The sequence below is a fragment of the Pezoporus wallicus genome, unplaced genomic scaffold (assembly GCF_028554395.1).
Source record: "Pezoporus wallicus isolate ANWC-B61680 ecotype Strahan unplaced genomic scaffold, APGP_CSIRO_Pwel_v1 contig_4191, whole genome shotgun sequence".
Lineage (NCBI taxonomy): Eukaryota > Metazoa > Chordata > Aves > Psittaciformes > Psittacidae > Pezoporus > Pezoporus wallicus.
Window position 1 is genome coordinate 1,962,511 of NW_026641383.1, and position 15,790 is coordinate 1,978,300.

At 41.9% G+C, this 15,790-nt stretch overlaps 2 long non-coding RNA genes across 6 annotated transcripts in view; one reads left to right on the plus strand and one right to left on the minus strand.

Annotated features, from left to right (window-relative positions):
- Positions 1–839: 839 nt before the first annotated feature.
- Positions 840–11,753, plus strand: LOC130606814 (uncharacterized). Of its 3 annotated transcripts, none has more exons than XR_008974064.1 (6): positions 840–1,314; positions 1,675–1,727; positions 7,943–8,043; positions 8,953–9,078; positions 9,303–9,475; positions 11,549–11,753. It is a non-coding gene; the product is annotated as an uncharacterized LOC130606814 (long non-coding RNA). The 3 variants fall into 3 exon arrangements; XR_008974065.1 differs by lacking the exon at positions 8,953–9,078 and adding an exon at positions 2,800–2,847 and having other exon boundaries at positions 846–1,314; XR_008974063.1 differs by lacking the exon at positions 8,953–9,078 and having other exon boundaries at positions 853–1,314.
- The window catches only part of LOC130606816 (uncharacterized), a 38,086-nt gene continuing 29,902 nt past the window's right edge, over positions 7,607–15,790 (minus strand). For 2 of the 3 annotated variants that reach the window (XR_008974071.1, XR_008974073.1), the window contains 2 exons: positions 10,259–10,456; positions 7,607–8,037 (listed from right to left, as the gene is read on the minus strand). This is a non-coding gene — a long non-coding RNA (uncharacterized LOC130606816). Of the gene's footprint in view, positions 8,038–10,258; positions 10,457–12,754; positions 13,038–15,790 lie in introns of those variants that run through there. The other variant, XR_008974072.1, reaches the window with a different exon arrangement.

Sequence of the window (15,790 nt, forward strand, 5' to 3'; positions counted from 1 at the left end):
AATCCAGACCTACTTTAGGAAGTTCAGTTTCTTCCCAAAGTCCCCTGTAATAAGTAGAGAGAATGTCTGGCCATTTTTTTAATTAAGAAAACCCAAACAAACAAAAAATCAGTCCAGGACAGCTGAACTGTTCTAAAGTCAAAACAAACAAAAAAAAATGGAGCACTTGTTCTTTTCCTAGTTAAAATGATATCTTGTGGTCAAGGACCCACTAGTGCTATCAGGAGACATGTCCTGGTCTACCAACTCAATCTCTTCTTGTCAAGACAGCCCTGTGAGTTTAATTGCAATTCCTATATTTATCCTACCTGAAACAGCTCATATTCCACCCAAAACGCTGCTTGTTGCATCTTTTTCCCCAGAAGACGATCATTGCTATGGACTTATGATCTCATGTTAGCTTTACACAGCCTCTTCCCCCATTTCTTGAAGATGTAAGGGAAGTTAAACCCAACTTCTTGGAGCTGTCTCCTACCTTAAAGGCCTGACTAAATTCCAACAGCAGGAAATTCAGAGCATGCCCTACAGTGTGTTTTGTGATCCTTTCTGAGCATCCCACGTTGGGCACCTCATATACAGTAGGACATGCTGGTAGGTGTATGGTCTGCTCTAGCATCGAAAGAATGGACATTGTGATTGTGGTTTTATGTTAGGAATTACATGCTCGTGGCTTGTACGAACATGTTGGTTTCCAGAAGCTTGAGCTGGGGCTCCAGCAGTGAAACAACAAATGGGGGTATGGTTTCCAATGGAATTGCATGAACTTGTTGGCATTGAACAATGAGAGAGGACATAAGATTAGGAGAAAGCAAAAGGTGGGGAGAGTTCAAGTTCTTACTTCAGAATGGGTCACCTAAAAATGCCATATGTAAAACGCAACATCCAGCCTACCACCTGCCCCTGCAGGTTCTCCCTCTGCTGTTGGTGTACCCATTTAAAATAAGAATATAGGGGATTTTGCTTTAATGGGAAAATTCTTCCTCCCTGTTACCTTTTGGTGTCAGTAATAGCACTGAGAAATCTGACTGCATATGGTTAGTGTTTGCTTGCATTTGTCATGCGTTATAGAATCAGATTTTTTAAAGTATTATTTTCTGCACAGCCTTTTATTCAGTCGTGGGGGGACACTATGCAGATTTATATACCAAGCTATAGGAGCATGGTCTGAAATGCCTACTAAAGCCTTTCCTGGATGAACCACTCTCAACCACCCCATCCACTTTGCCTGCGAAGCCACTGAAAACAAAAGAGGCTGACAACAGGGGAAGCCCCAACTTTGACAATAAAAATATGTCAGCATGAAAATGGTTAATGGTGAGTATTATAGCTTCAAAAGAGCCCATTGGCTACCCCTAAAGGATGCCCTGCAATTGTTAAACTCATCAGATGCAACTACCCCTCCTCAGCTAGTCCTTACATTTGTCTGGCTAACAGTAAAAAAATACTATAATAAATCGGTAACATATGTTGCCAGACAAGAATAAGTGATATAAATAAAGAGTCAAGAGACATAGCCCCTCAAGAACAATGTGTAAAGATTTAAACTTTCAATGTATTAGTTAAGCTAGGAACATTTTAGGAGTAACTTGAAAGCGGTGTTTATATCATTCCTTCTCTTTTTTTTTATCTTTTTTCCTTTTTCCTTTTTTTTTTATCTTTTTTTCTTCTCTTCAGATTGCATTTTAAATCAAAATGTTCTCCATGACTGACTGCTTTGCAGCACTAGGGTAAGTCCCATTTTTCCACAGCTTAAACAAAAAATATGCCTAAAAAATCTGTGCCAGGAAGGCATTTTGTTGGGTTTTGGTTTAGGAAATAAACACGATGTTGCTGGGAAGACAGCTTCTTTTTTTTCTTTTCTTTTCTTTTTTTTTAATCTAAATATATAAAATTGTGCATTTGCAAACCGAGCTACTGTCAAAGCCAGTTCTTCATGAAGGTGACAAGTTACCCAACTTGTAATAAATTAGCAGTAGCAGCATTAAAAAAGAAAGTATAAACCAAAATACACTTTGAGACTTGGCTGGATATTTTATTTATTTTTTTCTTTTATTGAGACATCCTTTGAAAAATGGCATAAAATAAATAGTTTTACAAAGCAACAATATAATCAATCTCTAAACGAGAAGATAAATCACGGATTTCATTAACTGCTGGTAGCCAATTTAAATTGTAGTCTTGTCCATAATGTCTATCTATCTATGTATGCCCAAGTTATATTAAAAACCTTTAAATGGCTTTGTAATATCAGCTACATCTAGCTATTATAATAATTAATGATACTGTTTTATAAATCAATATATGTATTCTTGATAAATTCATATCCAGTTAATGGTGTAATTTAAATAAAAAATTAATGTAATAAAGGACATACTGGAATAGGCAGGAAATCTTTAAAGGTTAAGAGGCAAATTTGTCTAAATTCTTTTCTTTGTACCTATTTTTTGAGAGAGCCTCCATTGAAATTCAGCTGATAGCAGGCTGGCTCTTCAGATCGCACTCTTGCCATTAGTTTTGTATTAAGAGCGCTCGGTGAGTTTTTGCAGCCAAAGGAAAGGGAAAGCTCCTTCAGCGAAGTGAATACTTTCTGCCCTGGTTTCTTATCCTGCTGCAAAACTGCAAACAAAAAAAAAATAGATCACTCAGTGTTTGGCCAGAAAAAGAAATGGTAAAAAATGTTTTTTTTCTTTATTTTTTTAACCATTTCCTGTTGATTCTGTATTTGTATTATTACAAGGATATTTTGCCTTTTCTATACAGTGTCATTAAAAAAGGTAAAATATGGATATTTTGTTCCAGGCATGAAGTGCATTCAGAGGAGCGTGGAAACCCTGCAGACTGTTCAGTGTAATAAAAAGCTGTTCTTTATCTCTTGTTTTAAATACAGTTAATCCTGTTTATTCAGCAAACACATCTAAGAGCAACGTGGAGGAAAACACTGAAAAAAAAGAAAAAGCTGAAAATTGCCTTTTTGTATTTGCAGTGGTGAGAAACCATGGCTCTGTTCCTTTGCTTTTATTTATAGTCAGTAACCACAAAATGTATCTCTAACAATAACAGGGGATTTTAATAGGCAATATTAATTGTTCTTCCCCTAACTTTTGATCTTAAATGTTTCAAACAAAAGCCCGCTGCCTGTTTATACACCAAATTTGTTTGAAGAATATCTTTTCGAAATGATGCAAAACATGACACTTTGTCACCCGCACTGACATGGTACAGAAATGTCATTTAATCCATCGAGCGATTTATTTTTTTGGGGGTAGGTTTTTTTTTCTGAACATTGCTCTGCCTTATTTAGAGCAGCAGCGATCTGCGCAGTTTCTTTTGACACTGATGGGTATTTCAAACCCCTTATGCCGAGGGGAGGGAGGGAGAAAAAGGAATTTGCTGCCAGTCGCTGTGGCGATCTGGCTCCATAAGCCATTGCTTATTTGCTAAAAGTTTACATTTCAAATGAGCTTGAAATTTAAAGGTGGGTTATCTTGATGCTGGGGCTGCATTAAGAACGGAGGGAGAAAATAGAGGGAGGACGATTACTCTCGTGTGTTAAAGTCTTCTGGAGTATCGGTACTATAGCCATTTAGAATGTATCTTGTTTTTCGATGCAGCTAGAAGCTGGAGATACGCAGCCGTTTCTAGGAGGCTTAATTTAGGCTTTATAGGAAAAACATCAAACAGCAGCTTACAGTAACTATCCGAAATACATTGCACATTTTAAATATCTTCATTTGGAACCCTGCGTTATTTCCCCCCCGCCCCTTCCCTCTCTCCTGGGATCACTAACGTGCCTCTCCCCAGACAAAGCAAGGACAAGCCCCATCCTTAAAAATTATCTGCCTTACAGATCACATTCCCAGGCATGTTCCCCGGTTTTTATTACCGCGGATAACCTCTTAATGCTATCACAATTTTATACTTGTTAAGTGGACATCTTCCGTATATTTAACTGCAAACAAAGTGACTTCATTTTGGGGGGTGGAAGGAAGGAGAAATGCTTTGGGATGATTAGAAACATAAGTTTCTATCTTCTGTCACACGAGCCTATCAATTATTCAAAACCCTACTAAATTTATATGTCTGTTCCTAAAACGTTGTTTGCACTCGTTCCCTGGGAAGATGGAGGCAGCTGATAATTTGGCTAAATTATGCGTTTGAGCCCAATGGTTACAAATGAAAGACTCGAATTTGGTAGATTTATTTGCAGCTGCTGAAATTTCCTGGTGGCAATGATTCGGATTGACTCCTTCAGGGTACAAATCAAGGGGTGAGGTGCTGCCCGCAGGTATTTAGGTGGACCAAACTGCGTCATTACAGCTAATAAAATGATGCATTGGTGAGTTGGTGGGAGGTTTTGCTGGTTGGATAGGGGCAGGATACAGGGGGAAAAGGGCCTAGAGCAGCCCTCAAGGTGCTGCTTGCTCCAGGTAGCTATTACCTGAGTGTAAAGTCCAATAAAGGGGAAATTACTGCTATTATAAGATGAGCTGTGAAGGATGCAGGGTGGGTGATGCTGGCTTAGGCAGGGTGCAATGTGCTCACCCCAAACCCATGCTTCGACCACCCCTGATTCATTCCGTCTGCTGCAATGGTGTAAGATATCCCCCTTCCTCAGCGGTGTCAGGGTGTGATTGGCAGCAAGTCTCTGCTGAGTGCGTGTGTCCTGCCATGCGCACCAGGCGCAGGACATGAAGGGGGAGTTTTTGTAATTTTCTATTTTTTTTTTAAATAGATGGGCTCTGACAAATAACGCCGCCTCTCCGCAAAGCATTGTGAGCAGCAGCCCTCTGCAGCAGCAAACCAACCCCTGCTTGCTTTATCAGCGGCAGAACCTCCTTTCCTAGAGGAAATGATATTTTTGTGAAGATAATTCGGCTGATATTGCGATAGCTCAGGGGGGCAAAAAGCTGTAGACCCCGCAGGCTGCTGCACTGGGGGTGGTTTATGGTGCTGGCCATGAGAGCAAGAGAAGAAGAGCTGAAAGAAATGCTACTATGAAAAATGAAAGAATAAACCAAAATGCGCCCAACAGAAACACCGCCCTTTCTCTTGCAATGACAGTTGGTAATTGCTGAAACACAGAGAGCCTTAAGGGGGGAAAAAATATAAAGAATTTAATTTATATATAGAAACCAAAACATTTCAGGCAAACAGAAAGCAAATTGCACAAGCCCTTGTGCTGTCGTCTCTCCCGCTTGTGCTGCCTCTGAAGTCACACTGCTAAGAAATGTATTCCCATTTTTACAACTCTGGCATAAAGACAGGCAAGCGGGAATGGGGAGGGAAAAAAACAAACCCAAAACAAAGGACGTGCGAGTGCTTTCATTTATTTTGATAATCCTCCTCCTGCTCCAGAGCGTTTTGCTGTCTTTGTCAAAGTGAATGACAACAATTTGGCCAACTCTCTCTGAGCTGCACTCAACAGTGACAGGCAAATTATCAGAGGCCCTGCACTCCTTATTATCAGAGGAGAAGTCATCAGGAGGACGTGCGGAGGATCCCTCTCCCCTGTCACTATTTGTCAGTGGGACAAGGGCCACTGCTATGGGTAGCTGACAGGTAATTTCAACAATAACAATTACTCCTATTACTGGTGTCATAAACAATTCGCCCAAGGCATGACAATAGCAAAGCTTTATAATTCAATGCCATATAAATAAATGCCAGCAGGTAACAAGTAATTTAGCTCCAATCAGGCCTTGGCCCTGGCATTAATATTGTTATTGCAAGAAAATGGAAAATTGAAAAAATTCAATATGTTAATGAATTAAGAGGGGTTCAAAGGCTAAGGGTGGGGAGCAGTGATCAGGCTGGGGGGGTGTGGGGTGTGTGTGTCAGATGGGAAACCAAAAGCAGCAGAGGCAAAATCATGCTTTCAGAACCGGCACAATACTTGTGTTGGTACAACCTTCTAACTAGCTTTTGATATAAAATGTGGTCTTGTTACGCTGCCTTTCAGGTCAGGGCAAAACACATGCAGGAACCTGAATCCCACCCCTTGCCTCCACATTCCACAATGTGAACAACATGCGTGAAAAAAATAAACTGAATTTAGTAGCTTTATTATAAACAGAATTGTATTTGAAATGTTATGCAAGACATAGATTTAACAAAGGTTAAAGGTTTATTTGCAACTCCGTTGCTTTATTGTCCACTTCTTGCGTTCCTTTAATCTTTTTTAAACAAGCTCTGTTAAATCATTGATTCTCTATTCATCAGGATGAAGGATTTTATTGTGCTTTTTCCTCTCCCCAAATGCCCTTCATAGGCCACAACACCCCCAACCCTCCTATGAAAATGATGATCAACAGCGAACGAGACAGGGTCCAATATCTCCAAGTCCAACTTCTTGATCAACCCAACCTGCAATTTTACTATTTGTCCAGCAAGACAATGCGGCATCAGCCTGACAGCAGTAAAAGAATTTGAAAATCTCTAATTAGGAGAGCTGCGGAGCAATTAACGCATGTCAAATTTCACTTCATCAAGTGCCACTCTAATTTTCCCACTAAAAATTAATGGACTTTTTTTTTTGTATGTGTGTGTGTGTGTCCCCTCAAGGCAATGTTGATTCAAATCTGCTCAAGATGCAGCGTTGCACAGCTAAGCATCTTCTTGATTACAACCCGCCACACTTCTAACTGCTTTCATTCTCACTGCCACAGATACTTTGTCAACAGTCAAATTACGCCATGCTGATAACAATGCATAATGGTCTTCCTCAAAGGAGGCTCCTGTCATGGAGCAGCCTTTCATAAAACCCGACCGGTTTCTTCTCCGGGAAATAGATCTGGCTGAGAAAAATGAAGTTTTTGTGGTTTCAGCATTGGTTGCAACGTAATTTTTTTCCTTCTCTTTCTTTTTTCTTTTTTTAATTCTCTCCCTCATGCAATAATTTATTTATTTTTGAGCTCATCTGAAATTACAGCAGGGAACTGTTTGAAGAGCTATACAGAATGGAAAATATTTATCGTCACTGTTTGTACAGGCTTTGCTTAACCACTTTGGTCCAAGACATTTTAAAGAGCAACATCCTCCTTCCAATACAACTCGTTTCTTTTTTCTTCTTCTTTTTTTTTCCCCCTTTTCCTTAAGGTACAGGGCAGCATCCTGCACTCTTTGCATAAGCACAAGCCCCGCTGACGTCAATGGGAGTTTTGCCGGAGCGAGGGCTGCGCGCCTTGGCCCACTGCTATAAACACGTTGGGACTTTCTCTTTTAATGGATGGTATTTAGATCCTGCGCAGGGCTTGTTTAACATGCACGTTTGCCAGAGTCCTCAAACGTCGTGGGGCACACAAGACAAATTGCCTTTTTGTCAGAGCAGGGTGGAGGGCAGAAAAAAAATGCACTGAGCTTCCCCAGCTAGTTTTTACCTTCCACTAAGCCCTCACCCTGTCCCCCCACCAGCCTTTTTCTGGGAGATCAGAGGGTGTCATGCAGCAGGATTTCCAACAAGTAAAAAAGTGGAATTAATAAGAATAACATACTCCAAGGATTTTTCTTTCCTTAAGTTTCATAGTTTAAAAACAGCTGTCTGCTCACAAACTTGGGGAGAAGAGGGGTTAGTACACACAGCCCTTGGCTATCACTGGCCTTTCTGTTGTTAACCACCCCAGTGGTATGGGTAGGGCACGTACTCCTTGGTGTGTGTGAAGCTGTGTATGCCATAAAACAAAGGCAAAACCACACATTGCCTTTGATCTGAGCCATCTTTCCATCAATAACTTTTCTTGCCACAGATAAATGACTGATGTTGCAGTGCCAGGTAACGTGGGCCCTGCTCCACCCGATATTTTCCTATATCCTCTCCGTTTATATCCACCCCCTCCCCTCCAGGCATTAACATTTTGTAATTAACTCTCTCAGGTATATTTAGAAATGTGAGATTTGGGGTATTGGGTTACTGGTGTCTGGATATTCCCCTCTTTGTGTCCTACAGCTAGGATGGAGGAATGAGTCTTCCTCTAATGACACAGCCTGGTGCATGCGCGGTCCTCAAGCATCTGCAGACCGACGGCACAGCAGCCACTGGGCCTGCAGGTTAATACATGTATAAGTGAGCTTTCTTTCCTTCATGTCCTTCCTTAAGCTTTAAAAAGTATAGTGTTGCATTTAAACAAAGCAGAGATTATATACTTTGCCTCAACATCCCCTCCTCCTATTTTTTTTTTGGAGGGGGGTTGAACACCAGAAAAATGCCGTCACAAAAATAATAGGCAAGGCTATAATTTAAAGAAAGAAAGAAAAAAAAGTGATTATATAACACATCCTGCAGTAATCAATTTTACCTCCAATATCTGCTTTTGTTTTCAAAATGCTAAATAAACAATACATAATGCATCCCTCATCAGCCAAAACCATGAGGGCTCTGTGCTCAAATAACAGGAAACATATTCAATTTTCCTAACAGAAGACAGTTCATTAAGCTGTGCCACATCAAATAAAACTTTAATTTCTCCAGCATCAGAGTCGCAATGAAAGCAATTGAGGAAGATGAGCCATATGGTACTTCTATCAGCAAACACATATTGCTCATTCCCCCAAAGTTTTCTAATTCTGCTCCCCAGACCTGTGTAATATAGATAATGTGCTCTGAGCGCAGCAACCATGAGCTATCTGGTGTACACTTCTAATACTGTATTTAATGGGAAATAATGAATCATAAAAGCCTGCAGAAGACGGCTTTTGCTAACCTAAATCTCAGCTGTAATTTCATTGTTCTGTGCCTAAGATGCTGTTTGCCCTTTTCAAACAACAGCAGTTGAACATAATTATGCTGCTAGAAACCTGGGCTGCAAAAAGAAAGCCTTCCTAATATCACCAAGTTTTTATTAACTCTTGAAATCCTGTGCTTGGGGGAACCGCGGGCAGAGAGTTTAGAACCCTAAAACTCTCTATTAGGTTTTAGGGTTCATTAAAGCACACATATGTGTATATCCCGATTTTCAGCACGCAGCCCCACAAATTAAATTCACGACTCTCACATCGGGCCAAAAACGCAACAGGAGAAGTCTATGAGAAATTAGGAAATCTTTTTGACATCGGGAAATCCGACACTTGCCTGCTCTAACATCTGTAAGTGCCAAAGCCACAGAACCTAGTAAAAGGGGGATTTTTTTTAAAGGTAAGTCTATTTTTCTTCTTCTTGCCAGACATAAAAATTGCGGTTAGTGCCTTGAGTAAAGGGCCCTCTAAACTTTATGCTGTTTATGCTCTGTTTATAAATCCGTAATGATATTGTAAGGTTAAAAGTTAAACAGTACTGTATTTTCTCTGCCTTTTTCTCATCTGCCTCTTAGAAAGTAACCTGTGTATCTCCAAGACAGTATTGGGGTTGTTTCCTGAGGAAGCCTATAGGTAAAGAGATATTCACACATTCACACGGGAGGATTCATAAAGGCAGGGTGAGAATATAAAGGTATTATTTTGACATGACAAGCCCTGCTTGGAAAATGTCTTCGACTCATCCAAAGTAAGCCTCTTTCTTTCCTCCCCTCCCCGTCCCCCATCCCCAAAATACGGGGCTAATTTAAAACATTGTCTAGATATGCTACTTATACATATTGAAAACATATTTTAGTGGCTGTGTTTGTTTTGGCAATATATGAACCCCCCCCCCAAAAAAAAAAAAGCCAATTAAATTAAAAAGAGCGACTTTTAAAAGGTAGAGATTGCCTTTTAAAAGCTTATTAAAATCAGCATGTTAGATGTCTGTCTTTGAATTAGCTCAGAGGCTTGATTGCTTTCATTAAAGCTGCCTGTTTGGGTGCTGCTTGGTGAATGTTCAAGTCTGTTTTTCCCCCCCTCTTCTTCCCCCCACCCCGAGCTGCTTCTCACTACTTGTCAGCTTGGATTTTCCCTCCAAATTTGAAAGCAAAACTGATTTTTTTTAGAGCAGCAACAGCCACCCTCCCTTGCAAAGCACAACAAAAATCACCACCAACCCGAGCCAGAGAGAGACCAACAGGTAAAAAAAACCCATTAAAAAACAGCTAAAAAGAAGCAAAGACACCCTCAAAACACCCACCCTGCCCAAACCACCCCCTCCCAAAAATTCTCCACCCAAAGCCACCACAAACCCCAAGCCATCACATTGCTCATAGCCCATGAATGCCTTAAAAACAAATGTTTAAACAGGTTTTTTTTTTTCTTGAAGCGGCGGGTAGAAAACCTCTGCATGCTCCAATGGGTTACAATAACAATGCTCTATTGCAATGTAAAACAAGCTGGAGGAGAAAAAGGTGCTTTTTGTTACCATTTTATCAAAGCTGTTCATCTTCTAGCTGCAGGCAGCATTTTGCTGGAATTGCAGATATTTCTCTGTCCGGGCTCCTTTGTTTGTGCATCTCATTTGCATATATTTATCTCCAGCTGAGGGTGCTTTCAGCTCATTAAGGCCTCCCCTCGCATTATTTCATAAGCCAGCTGCTAGGAGGGATTTCACCTGTGGTGACTGAGAAAAGAGGGGTGAAAAAACCAAATTCTTCATAAAAAAACCACAAACCAACAACCAAGGAAATCTTCTGACTCTCTTCCCCTATAAATGGGCACCATTTGTGTTAAACAGCCTCTTGTCATGATAGATGCCTCCTGGGGTCAGGGGGGAAAGTTGATTTGAAGGTCAGCAGTAAAACAACAGACAAACCAGACGCCAAACTGGTTCCTTAGCTGTCGGTGGGAGCAGCGGTACAACCAGGTCTTGAACCTTTTTCAACCTCTAATAAAACAGGGGAAGAATCTGAAGTGGAGCAACCAGGCCCCAGAGGAAAAAGAAAAACCAAACCCACAAATAATATCAATATCGAGCAGCAACGGGAAACAACAGGGCAGCTCTCAGCGTTACGGGCACGCTGCTATTGTTTCAAGAGCCGGGGAATTAATTCCACTTATTTATTTAAGGCGTGTCAACTCGCTGCCTAAACCTGTTTCGGTGTCAAGATGAATAAAACTTTTATGGCTCATAAAATAGAGCCATTCATCTCAATGGTCTTTGTGGTGCCTGGGTTCGTTCCCCCCCCCCCTCCTCCTGGCAGGCTGAACTGGGCCGAAATCTTGGCGTCCCGGTGCTACCAGCTTGCTCCTAGGAGCAAAGAGAATTTGGAAGGGGCATTGCAAGCTCAGCTTCTGGGTTTGATTACAAATGGTGAACATTAATTCATCATAATCACGTGCAAAAGCCCCCCCCCCCCCCCCTTTATCCCCATCCTAAAACCTACAATGAATTTACGTCATCTATATGGAGCTTTGGACCAACAGGTAATAAAATACAATAAAGCATGCTTTTTATCAGGAAAAAAAAAGTCCCATTAATTATAGTTCATGACTACTCTAAACCAAATGTTCAAATAGTAGTTGGAAATGATGCATAAAATCTCAGCATGTTCTGATAGGTTATAGAGTCAGTGGTTTATTGCAATGTAAAACAAGCCACAGGAAGAGAGGGTGGTTTTGTTTACCATTTTCATCAAAGCTGTTCATCATGTTGATATACTTATGCTATATCGTGACCCCTACATACGTTGCATTTCATTTATTTATTTTCCAGGTTGTTGCCACTTCTGCTGCCTTTGCTTTGGAGAAGTCAAGTAATTCTCTGGCCCCTTTGAAATATGTCTCATCTGCACCGAATTTCTGCCAACAAACCAACCCATAGATACGGATGTAAGAAATATTTATTATCATCGAGTCAGGCTTTCTTTTACTTAATCTGAGGCAATTAGTACCTGAATAAACACAGACTAAGTAATCTACCTCCTCAAAAGGTAATTAGACTTGAAAAGCGCTGTTCAGCTCTACCCAAGGAAAGCACGGCTCTGATTAAAACACTTTGGAGATTCGCTTTCATCCTTACTGCCTTTTGCCCTGGAAAACCTTTTATAAAATCCTTGTAACTTTTAATTTCTCCCCATACCAAACCTGAGGGCCACTCTTGGCCATTGCTGCCCTCTTCCACCTCCTCAAATCTTTAACCCCGCTTCTCATTTTTCTTTGCCTCTAATCTAATCGCTAATTCCTTGGCTTGGCCAAATAGTTAAAAATGTTAAGTGCTGCTCACAATTCCTGCTGCCTCCCCCTCGTATCTGTCTCTGTTTATGGAATGGGCCCTGGTTTCCTCCTGCTCTTGTTCAGCTGTAGGTCTGCAGGTCAGGAGACTGTAAATACACACAGTGCTGCCCCAACCCATAAATCTGAGCAAAGGGCAGCCTTATATATTCAGATAAGGGATGCAAGGCAGGGGGTGGAGGGGGGTTGAAGAAAAGGAATGGAAGAGAACAGGCAGACTCTGTGATGAAGGAGGCACTTCGCTAGTGACAAAACCTGAGGTGCCAGCAGGCGCTGGGGGTAAGCTCTGCAGGACAGAGAAAGGAAAGCTCTGCTGCCTCGCCCCATGTGCCAGTGAGAGATGAACCTGAGATGTTTGCCCTTCTCCCACCCCTCCTTGTTTAGATACAAATCATTACAAAATGCATTTTATTACTTTTGGGGCAACAAAATTAAACAAGAGGTTTTCGATGGCTTTCTCTCCTCCAGACCTTTGTTGGTCTATTCCCTACCCCCCCCCCCCATTTTATTTCCAGCACCTTTGAAGCTTTCAAGGGAACAGTCCCCCCTGTTATTGCTTCTCAGTTCCAAGGTCTTAGAATAAATAACATTGTTATTACTCACTTCACCAATTTCCAAGAAGAAATATTGCTGCAGCAAATGCGAGCAGCACTAATATTTGCAAAGTGATAAATGGATTGTTACATACCTTCCCGTCTGTGTGGCCTCCAGCCATCCTCTGGCCAGCTACATCCCTCCTCAGGGCAGGAGGGAGGGTGCCTTTGAACTTAGCAGGGTCCAGACACTCAGTGCCTTGCACGAGAGCCTGCCCTGAGCCTCCTCCCTTGCCCTCGGATGGAAAGATGATTTTTAATGGCAAGACCATGCAGGAAGTGGTACCGGCACAGGGAAGGACAGGAGCCATGTACTGGCACAAAGCAGCCAAAAGTGAAGGTGCTTTTGGCACAACGATTTTGGTGGGGTTTGTTAGTGCTGTGTGCTGCAGGGAGAGGGGTAAGAGGCTTGGGACATCCCTTGCTGGTGTGGAGTACCACATCTCCAGTGTCACAGCAAGAGCCACCTGCCCTCCTCTGGGTGCCAGCGATGTGACTGATTTTATTTCAAACAAAATCTCCAAATCAAATTATTCCTGGGATGCAAGTCAAGCTGAAAAACACCCTGGATGCGTGGTAATTAAAATCTAAGAAAAATATTTTACTTCAGACCCAGAAAGAGTAACCTGCTGACATTCCTTAGACTGAGTCTATTGCATTTCAAAGACATGGTCCACAGGGTAGGGGCTGGAAGGGTTTGATCAGTTGATTTTAATGTCTTGGCCAGGATGAACACCTTCACCTTAGGTTATCCAGGCACCAGATGTGATGAAAAAGCTTGTTAAAAGCTGTGGAAAAGCAGATTTCCTCCACAGGGCAAAACTTGAGCTGCTCTGGGAGCATCATCCCCTTTTCCCCAGCGCTGATCTGGCATCATCTTTGTGGCTGGAGCACCATCAGGGGTGGTAGGAGTGAAGGGGTGAAGGTATCCTTCATTACATTACCCTCCCTTGCCCCCCTTTACTTCTTAGGAGGCTGGTAGAAGCCATAGGAGACACTCAGCAGTGTGTGCAGGTCTCATGTAGAGGTTAAACACAGCATTATCAGCATCTACATGGTGTCAGTTCAAGGTGGGAGGAGGTGAAGGATGCATGCAAAGGTTTCAGCAACCTGGGGTGAAGGTGTTGGCACAGTTTGGCAGTGATAGTACATGGATAAGTCTGTGCCCAAGGGGATGGGGAAGGTGGGAGGCTGAAAGGCTAGGAATATACATTTGTTTGTTTGTTTTCCTAGTGAGTACCTTTATCTATAAAAGAACGAAGGGCTTTATTCATACACTGGGATTCATACACATACATTCTGGGATCCCAGGAAGGAAATCACCCACAAACTGTGGGCAAAGGTACGAAAGGATCAATCAGAATAGGTGGCAAAAATACATGTGACAGTTTTTCCTCCTGGCCAAGGTAAACACCATCTTTTCTTTCTTTGTAAGATGAGAAAAATTAAAAGGAAGGCCGTAAGTTACATGATAGAAAGTCTTTGGGGATAGGCTCTCATGCAAAGTACATACAGTTCAACAGAACCGATAAAATGTTTGGTTTTGCTTTCTGTCTTGGTTTCTGATCAAAAAATTAGGATACTTTTTTATTCATAATGCTTTCTCATAAATGTATATGTGCACGTGTATGTTTATACAGCTGTAATTAGGCACGTACCTATATGTACATGCATACATAGATACGCACATATTGCCTATTTGTAGCTGTACAAATGTACACACATTAATAGGTGCATGTGTACACACACATACACAATGTACACTCACACCTACATGTGCATGTTATACACACACCCCTAAAGCCCCAGCTTGCCACAAGTGAGAAACAACAAGGGATCCAAAATTATTTAAGGGGAAAAGTGATGAAAGCAAGTAAGATCTGGGGCAGTGGTGTTGTGGGGAGGAACCCTACTGCTTGGAAACATCCAGAAACCTCCCTAACATCTACCGGCACCTTTCCCAATGCCAGGAGCAGCCCCAGGAAATGCTGCTTGAGGCACTGAGGGCTGGGAGTGCCTCAAGACCCTGTTTTCTTGAGCGTTTCCTGCCAGGAAGGAAGCCCTGTGAGAGCAGCATTGCTTGTGCTGCTCAACTTCCAGCCCCAGGCAGCACGCAGGTAGTAAGAAAAAACCCAAATAATTGAATAGATACAAAGCATCTACATTTGTATGAACAGCAAGCTTTCAAAGGGGGAAAAAAATCAGGTCTTCCTTTTTTTATTATTTCTTTTCCTCAAACCTCAGAAAAAAAAATTAATGTCAAGGCAGTTCTTATTTTATCCAGACCAGTTCATAAATCCCAAGTCATAAATCCACATGATATCCCGGGCTGCTGGATTTTGCATTTGGAGCTCTGAAAGACCGATAGCTGAAAGATTTATAAAATCCCAGGTAGCCGGAGTGCTCCCTATTGGCTCCACATCTGAGGGGTCCCCGCGTCCTGCTTAGCCCAGCAAGCTGGATGTATGGGATATATTGTGCTCGAGCACCAGCCCCCTCCCGACCCCCACATCTCCTATTTTCAGCTATGGTGAAGGCTAAAATTTGGTCATTTGAGGTGGATGGGCCCTCTTTAGGGACCTTTCCACACAGACATAGGGACAGACAGAAGATGGGGATGCCGGGAGCCTCCTGCAAAATAATACCATGGATTATGTTTTAGATGTATGATTTAGCTTGCATGGGAGACCTGACTATAAACAGCAGAACTGTTTCAGTTGCCTTGAATATACATTTAATTTTGCTCCTTGCAACGTCACTGAATAGGAGTTCAGAAAGAAGAGGATATCACTTCTGGGGCCAGAAGATAAGGTACTTAGAGGGGAACAGGACCAGTCTCTTAGCAAGAAAATAGTAGCTGAGGTGCTTCAGACAAAGTACATGCTGCAAGCAATTTAGCCAGCAAAGCAGCATGTTCATGTTCCCCAAAGTGCGCTGAAAGATGCTGATGTGGTCTTTTTCATAGGTTCAGTGCATGTGAGACCATGTGTCCTGGGACAGAAGTCCCCCAAAACAGACCCTCTGAAGAGTGACGGGTACTATTTGTCTGCATCCATAGGATGCTGAAAACACACTTAAAACCTTCCCTCAATTACTTTCCTCTATCCTTCCTTGATGACCTTATTCAAACT